We start from the raw sequence: 8,880 nt of genomic DNA on the forward strand, positions 1-8,880 counted from the left end.
TTACTCCTAGACGTTGGTTCAAATTTTGTAGTCCTGAACTTAGTCAGATCATAACAAAATGGTTAAAAACAGACAAGTGGGTCACTAACCTAGACCTACTTGTGTGTCTGTGGGAGGTATGATGCTTTCATTTTCATTCTATTATTATGTAAAAATGACCAAAATGCCCTCTATTATAAGGATTTACATATCTCCTGCTGATTGTACGTTATATCTTATCCTTTCTCTCCAAAAGTTTGATGACAATCCAGAACTTCATAGAAGAAGATACTAGAACATTCTGTTAATGCAATGCAATGCATGTTGAAACAGGAAATGAGCCCTGAAGAGCGAAAAGCCACAACACCAAGGACAATCATGATTGGAGGGAAAACATTTGCAACATATACAAATGCTAAAAGAATAGTCAACCTTATGGATGATGTTGGTGTTGTTGTGAACACCGATCCTGAAGTTAATGAATACTAGGTAAAAATGGTTTCATATCTTTTTTTTTTGTTTTAGAACTTATTTATTATTGTAATTTTGTATTGCATGTGGTTTTTGTGCCCAACAGTGTGGAGTACCCTCTTTCATCAATTCTTAATAGTGATGTCACGTGAGAAATCATTTTTCTTTTTGTTAAACAAGTCTTTATTATCATGTATTAGGTCATACCATGGGTAAAAACAGCCTTGCCCCTGGTTCCGGGGTTGTCACAAAATACTTGACTTTTTAACTTTGTTTGAGGTTTCATTTAGTAATAATCCTTCTGAGGGGGTGTTTGTTGGGCTGCTTCTTTCAATGTCATTAACAACAGTGGTAAGTAAAATCTTACTACTATGAACCTCTTTTACTTAAACCTACCTTATTGACCTGTAGCTGATTAAACATTAAATTAATTATGCAGGTTTTGAAGTTTTTGATGGAAAAGAATAGTGTTAATGCTCTTCATAGAAAAGTATGTTGGTATTTTAGGAAATTTGGCTAATAATTTAGTTAATTATATAAAAAATGTTGAAATCTTACATTTGTCTACTATTGGAATGATTATTTGTAGTATTACATTTGTCTACTATTCGAATGATTATTTGTATAACATTAACTTTTGTGCAATGCATTGTATTATTTGTATATGGTATTTTATTTTCCATTATGTGACATAAAATGCAAATTTAATATGAAAATAAGTAAATCCATAAATAATTTTTTTTTAAATTTAAAATTACGATACGCAAAAATGTGTGTCATCTTCATTTATGACATGGCCTTTCTTGACAGGGGCTTTCTTGATACGCATTGCGTGTCATTAACACGCGCGTCGTAAGGTTACGACACGCGAATGTGTGTCGTCTTCCTTTATGACAGGGCCTTCCTTGATACGCATTGCGTGTCGTAACCGCGCGTCATAAATGCGTGTCGTAAATGCGCGTCGTAAATTCGCGTCGTCTCTAGACGACGCGCAAATGCGCGTCGTCTATCTTTATGACATGGCCTTCCTTGACACGAATTTGCGCGTCGTCTGAGCCATTTACGACGCGCAATGAGCGTCGTAAAAGGCCTTTTTTCTTGTAGTGCATGATACCTTTCATGTCTCGCAGTTGAGGAAATGTATTGCCGACGAGTCGGCAGTGGTGCCATTGGATGATATTCAGGTGGATGCAGGCCTGAACTATGTGGAGAGACCAGTAGCGATCAGGGATCGGAAAGTTAAGGTTTTGAGGAACAAGGTAGTACCTCTGGTACAAGTGTAGTGGCAACATCGGAAGGGGTCCGAGCTGACATGGGAGACCGAGTCTGAGATGCGGGATCAGTATCCAGAGTTGTTTTCAGTATGAGACTTCAGGGGCGAAGTCTGATTCTAGTGGGGGAGAATTGTAACAGCCCGAAATCCAGGTATTCTTCTTTTGGCCTTACATCTTGGTTAAGTTGATGATTTAGGGTTTTCATGGTAGGCGAGTACGCTGGGCGTACAAGGTCTACGCTGCGCGTACTCGCGCGCCTCTTTTGGACGCGTTTCCCCTCAAGTACGCGGGGCGTACCCAAGGTTACGCCCGACGTAACTTATTCAGACCCAAACCCTAAATTCCTTTGACGGGGCTATAAAAGGAACATGTGGCTGGTCTTCTCAGCCACCATCCCTCAGAGTGAAACCCTAAAAAAGTGTACCCTCGTTCTTAGGCCATTGTGTGTGTATTCTAAGCTTGGTGGTGTCATTTCAAGGTTGCAAAGGAGAAGAAGAGCTTTTTGGAGAGGCTAGAAGTGGTGCTCAAGTGTAGATCTGAACCTTGCAAGGGCTAAAGCTTCATTTCCAGGTATAAAGTTCGGATCTTGGCACTTGGTTCATGTTGTATGCTTAAAAAGTCATTTTCTAGGGTTTAAGTCCCAAAGGTGGAGACTTTTGTGCAAATGGCCTCCATAAGCTTAGATACTTCATATTTCTGATCTATTGGGGTTGTAGACTCATAAAAATGGCATCTTGGACGTGGGGTTTGCACCATGCATGAGATCTAGGTCCTTGAGTTTGAATAAAGGGTTGTTATGTGATGTTGGAGCCTTTACAGCCGTGCCAAGGCTTAAAGGTCTCGACTTTATGGGTTTAGACACACTAGAAGAGTCGGATCTAGAAGTGGAAGTAATGGCTTAACCGATTAAGACCAGAAATGGAGAGTGGCTGATTCTGGGGATTACGCTGGGCGTAACTTCCAGTACGCGCAGCGTATTGGGTGGAGACCCCGATCAGGGAGGGGTTGGCGACGTACGCCCCACGTACATCTAGAGTACGCCCCGCGTACTCTCAGGGTTTGACTTTTGTTGACTTTTAGGGTTTTGGTCAACTTGAGGACTTTAGGTCAAGGAAGGGTAAAATGGTCTTTTACCCTCTGAGGAATGATGATAAGGAGTAAAGTTCTAAGTGGTGGAAGTCCTTGTGTAATAAATGATATTTTTATGTTTAGGCGAGGTTGAGCTGTCGTTCGGGGTCGGTGTTAGCGAGGACACGAGATCTTAGACTTTCCACGAGGTGAGTCTTCTCACTATACTATACCCAGAAGGGTTTGACTGTGTGACCGGAAGGTCGGATATGGTATGAGATATATGTGTTGTGTGTGATAAGTTAATCGTTATATGTGCCATGTATGATATGCTTGATATGGGCCGGAAGGCGAATATGTTATGGGCCGGAAGGCGTTGTAATGTGGACCATAAGGTTGGCGTGGGTAGGACCGGAAGGTTTACCTAGTCGGGACGGAAGTCCCCTGAGACACATGGACCGGAAGGTCAGGGCCTGGAAAGGCGTATGTGCGTAGGTTGTATTTTGGGGAACTCACTAAGCATTTATGCTTACAGTTGTTGTGATATGTGTTTCAGGTACCAACGAGGACCGTGGGAAGTCGCCGGCGTGATCTGTATACACTGATGGAGGATTTATGATCTTGGGATTTATATGATTTGTATTATGACATGATACATTGTATTTTTATGACTTATTTTGGATGGAAATATATTTTAAGAAATGAAAATTTTGTTTTAAAAATTTCCGTTGTTACACAAGTAATAAATTAATAAATCATTCTTCTCTCTCCAAAATTAATCTTATTCAATTGACAGGTTTGAAGGCAACCCAAAAGGACATTGCTATTATCAATTCAAGTACATACCAGTTATAGTTATGAGCTTACACACCTAATCCAACAATCTCCCACTTGGATAAGTCTAATAACTATAGTTGCAAGTATAACTTCAAAAACTGACCAGCAAATTTTAGCTACCAAAAGTCGTTGTCGAACTCTGACCTAGTCAGTCACGTGTCCTTAGATAAGGGATCAAATATTCCTCCATTCTAGATACCGTATAGACATGAGACATTGATTATAATCATTCTCTCTGTCTATGTGTTGTTTCCTGATTTCCGATTCATGATGACTGACAACAGACTGCAATTGAACACATCACATTAGTCCAGGCTTGGCCAAGCACTTAGGTGTCATCACTAAATCATCGAGGGGCCCACATATATCGCTTTTATCCCTCTTAGGGTAAAAGGAATGGATAAAATTCGACTCAAATGCTCGCTTGTACTTAGACATCAATTCACACAAAACAATATGTTTTATAACACCAAGTTATTGGTGTGTTTACATATTATCAATGTTGAAACGACTTGTAAATTACAACTCACACGTCTCTGTTTCCAGAATATAAGATATTATCGTCTCACTAATCACTCGTGACAAAATACATGAAGTGATTCAAGTGAGCGTGGGTTTAATCCAATATTCAAATCTTATTTCAGGAGTACTCATGAACACTGCAACATACTTTTCTTATGTTTCTAAACTCTTTATACAATCTATAGTCGGATTCATGACAGTCCAGCTTCAATATCTACTTCCAAAGTATTTATCGACCGTGGATGGTTTGAATAATATTATTATTCGGGAAATCAAATCATGCAAAGTGAAACACAAGAATAATACTAATCCTATATGACCCCAAACTTTTGAGTATAAATAAAACACCTTTATGTAATCACCATATTGATTACTCATTATTCATTGTATAATGTTTCGGATAATCAACTTATGACTTTAATTATAACAAAAGTTGTCATATGCTCCAAGCATGCACACTATGTTAACCTATGGTCCTTACTTTGTGAAATAGATTAATTGAAAACCTTTCCAATGATGCTCATTTCACAATTCCTAATCCTTATCACTAGTGTAAGATTACCAAATTCTTGCCACTATTAGAATATGTTAGATACTAACATTTTATGCAACGATCCTTTCGTAATGTCATAGAGCCAAAGTCACCAAGACTTTGCCAATGAAATTACAAATTTCTCTATTGGAGATTGTTACAAGACAATTCCATAGATACGAAGTCTCACATTCAAAGTACATTCCTTTGAACATCCTTCTTGCATAAAAGTTTCTAATCTAGACATATATTCTTCACGTCCAACTCCTAATATGGAAACATTTCCATATTTTCCATATGACAACTCATTCTAAATAGAGTCTTATCTATTCATAATAATGTCAATATGGTCCATTCGTCACTATACTTCCAACTGCCCACAAGTGACCAATCCTTGGCGAACCTTAGATTATCCTAGACAATTGTTTAATTAATTAAGTCAAATCCGGTTCTAGTCCCTTTTCCCTCTTAATGCCCTAGGCATTTGGAAATTTTATAACGTTTGAATATTATAGCATATGCAATCGATCCTAGACCCGAAGCCTATGAGACACGATTCATAATGAAAAACGTGATAGTTTACTAGTTTCTTGCTATAATACTACCATATATAGAATGCCCCTATGTTAAACCTTTTCAACATAACATTCATATATTTCTTTTGACTAAATTCAATTAAAATTTTTCGATCTAAGCTTTTAGATTTGAAATGAAGAATAATGTTCTCTCCTTTAATTATATCAAGACAACTTTTCAACCCCTATAACTTTGCAAAGTGAAACTTTTGTTTTCTATAATTAATATTGCTAACTTGCAACATTTATGATCCCACTAGCTTTGACACGTATTCAGAAAACAGTTGGACTTCTAGAAATCAATATTTATTGATTTCCAAAGTTCATATTTCTAATACGATATGCTTCGATAAGCCTTTATCTAAGTTCTCAAACTCATACACCTTTCCTTAGATAGCTCATATGTGTGTCTAAACCATTTTAAAACTTATAGCAATAACTCTTAAATGTTAAAACTAATTGCTAAATCAAACAATTCGAACTATGGAGAGAGATGCCATAATCATAAATGAATTTGAGAATGTGTCACACCCCAAAACCGGAACGGCGGAAACGTTCGGGGGTGGAGGACGTCATGTACAGTATCACAACAAAGCATAGTAGTAAACAAGCAACAACATCATCCATGGCATTAATAATATAATTTAATACAAGTGTGTTCTGTGAAGTTTATAAGACACCAAAAATGTAAATCAAAATAAGAGATGAGTCTTGAACGAGCTCCAACTTCTCAAAACCTAGCATCGGTACCTGTCTACTGATGACCTAAGAATACAAGTTATTTTGAAAGAGTTGATCAGCTTTAAAGCTGGTGAGTTCATAAGCATTTTAGTTTCATTGTTTGTATGAAAATTTTTATAAGTGTTTGATGTATAAGTTTGTAAATGTTTATAGTAAATGCTTGTATCTCCTAGAAAATCCTATATTTTCTACTAAACGTAGCCTTCTACCACGACATCAAATGTTTTGTATGTTTGTTTCTTGTAAGAGTGTGTATTTTTCCAAGTGTGACTATCATTAACCAAAAATATAGTTGTACATTACCGTTTACGTGAGAAGATCACAATGTGAATGCAATGGGGAAATAATAAAGTACCGTAGTGTTGTATTATAGTAACTACTGTTGTACTGACTACCTTAAACCAATTGTTATTTAAGGTATAATATGATATGATTATAGCATACTATCGACTAAAAATACGACGATGAAAGACGTCAAAAGAAATGACATTTGGCACCTGTAGACTTGCAAGTCCCACGGTCGCGAACAACAAGGTATAGGATAGTCAATCCAGTATAGATTTATACACAAATTCACGCTCTCCTTCTAGGATACTCTGGATACAAAATGATCCATGACAGGTGATACCATGCCCCGAAATTGTGGCTTACATTTAGGTTATAGTATTCTTGTATATGTATTGTACGTACTAGCGTAATGTATGTTCTCTCTCTCTAGTATGTAGTATGTTCTCTTTGTTTCTCATCATAGTATGTTCTCTTTTTTTTTCTCATCAGAGTATGTTCTCTTTCGTTCTCATCATAGTATGTTCTCTTGTATAGTATGTATTGTTTCTCATAATTGTATGTTCTCTTAGTTTCTCATAATAGTATGTTCTCTTAGTTTCTCATAATAGTATGTATTGACTCATGTATGAACTGACTCTTTGTATGTTTTATTGTACTAGAAGTAATGAGTAGTGTCTTACTAAACTATAACTATTATAGTTTACTAGTAGAGTTGTTTGTATAACTGAGTGTATTGAACTGAGATAAAAGCTTTTATGTCTATACATATATACATAATATATAACTAAGGATCAAACGATACTCGGACAAACAACAGGGTACTCTAAGTCCACAACCAAACAAGGAACATGAAATAAAGTGTGTTATCAGTGTTAAGTCCTTCCAACCTTACTTATATAACTATACATGCTTTAGACATGGTTTTGACAATATATGAGTTTAAAAGAGTTTAAAGGAAAAGGTTTGTTATGTAAGAAAAATTTTGATAAAGAGTTTAACATGTAAAAGAGTTTGATAAACATTTTGAAGTAGTTTGTTTGATAAAAACAGGTAAAAGTATAACAAATCCATTTGTTTCATAGTTATTAATCACATGTGATTAATATAATAACTATAATGTTTCAACTTGTATCCCCCCATAAAAGCATTTAAAATCATTTAAAAGGTAGATTAAGGGGTATGAACTCACTTGTACTGAGTGGTACGGAAGTATGTTTGAAAAAGGATGTAGAGTGTCAGGTGAAACCTTGAGCACACAAAGATCCTAATAAACATAAAATGACATGTATGTGTATTTGATTAGTGTATAAACAAATAATCATAAGGGATAGCACCCTAATTGACTAGTAAACTCAAATATTTATAAGGGATAACACCCTAATAGACTAGGAAACTCTTAGGTTGAAGGGATACAATCAAATATGATTGCATAACTAGGGTATATGGCCACCCTATAGTGTTTATGGTCCAAATGGCATGACCTAGGGAGTTCACGGTTCTTGGGTTCATGGTCTAATGACCTTACGGTTAGGGAGTTCACGGTCTAAGGAGATCCAACCACAAACTCACCAATCTTTCAGAAATGATGGTTTTCATAGGCTTAATTCAAAGGCATCGGATTCTAGGGACCATGCTTAGCCTTAGGAAGGGTAAAGGCTATAAAAACACCCTTTATAAGGGTTTACGGTCTATGAAGATGCACTAGACCGTAAATACCTTTTATTCTTGAGATTCTTGATGTTGTCTTGGTGTTTTAACAAGTGGTTCAAGTATATAACAAGCTAAGGGTAGTGTACTTACTTATTAGAAGCTTGTAAGGGTGATCAGGATCCATGAACACTAGTGTGTGTTCTTGGTGAAATGAAGAACACTTGAAGATCTATCAAAATGAAGAGATTTCATGGATGAAATCATGTATAATCACTAGATATAGAAGGATATCCACAAATCAAGGGAAGAAACACTTACAATCTTGAAGATCTAAGAGAAAATTCGAATGATACTTGAGAGAGAATGAGTTCTAAGGCTTGAAAAGTGAAAAGAATGCTTGGAATGATCAACCATTATATATGTAGGGAGGAATTTACGGTCAACATGACCGTAAGCTCTAAAGTCTAGACCGTAAACTCCTTTTTGAGGATGTTCACGGTTGCTAGGTTGTTTAGAACTTAAACTGACACATCCAAACACTGATTCCTTTGATGCGCTAGGCTCAGAATGCTCAAACAGACTTTAAACAGTGCTAAAAGTTAGCAGAAACGAGTTTGTCTTAGATTGAAGTGAATGGTTTGTACAAGATAGAAATTTCGGGTTGTCACATCATCCACCCATTAGAGAGAATTTCGTCCAGAAATTAGAATTTAAGTAATTATGTTATAATTAACTAAGCAAAAAGATGAGGATATTTCAGTTTCATTTGATCCTCACACTCCCAAGTGAATTCAAGTCCTCGCTTGGCATTCCAGCCAACCTTCACTATCAGGATGCGGCTTTGCTTCGTTTGCTTGAGCTCTCGGTCCATGATCTCTACAGGTTCTTCCACGAAGTTGAGGCACTCGTTGATCTTGATCTCGTCGAGTGGGATTACAAGAGT

Source organism: Lactuca serriola, chromosome 2 (assembly GCF_051521515.1).
Source record: "Lactuca serriola cultivar US96UC23 chromosome 2, Lser_US96UC23_V15, whole genome shotgun sequence".
Classification (NCBI taxonomy): Eukaryota; Viridiplantae; Streptophyta; class Magnoliopsida; order Asterales; family Asteraceae; genus Lactuca; species Lactuca serriola.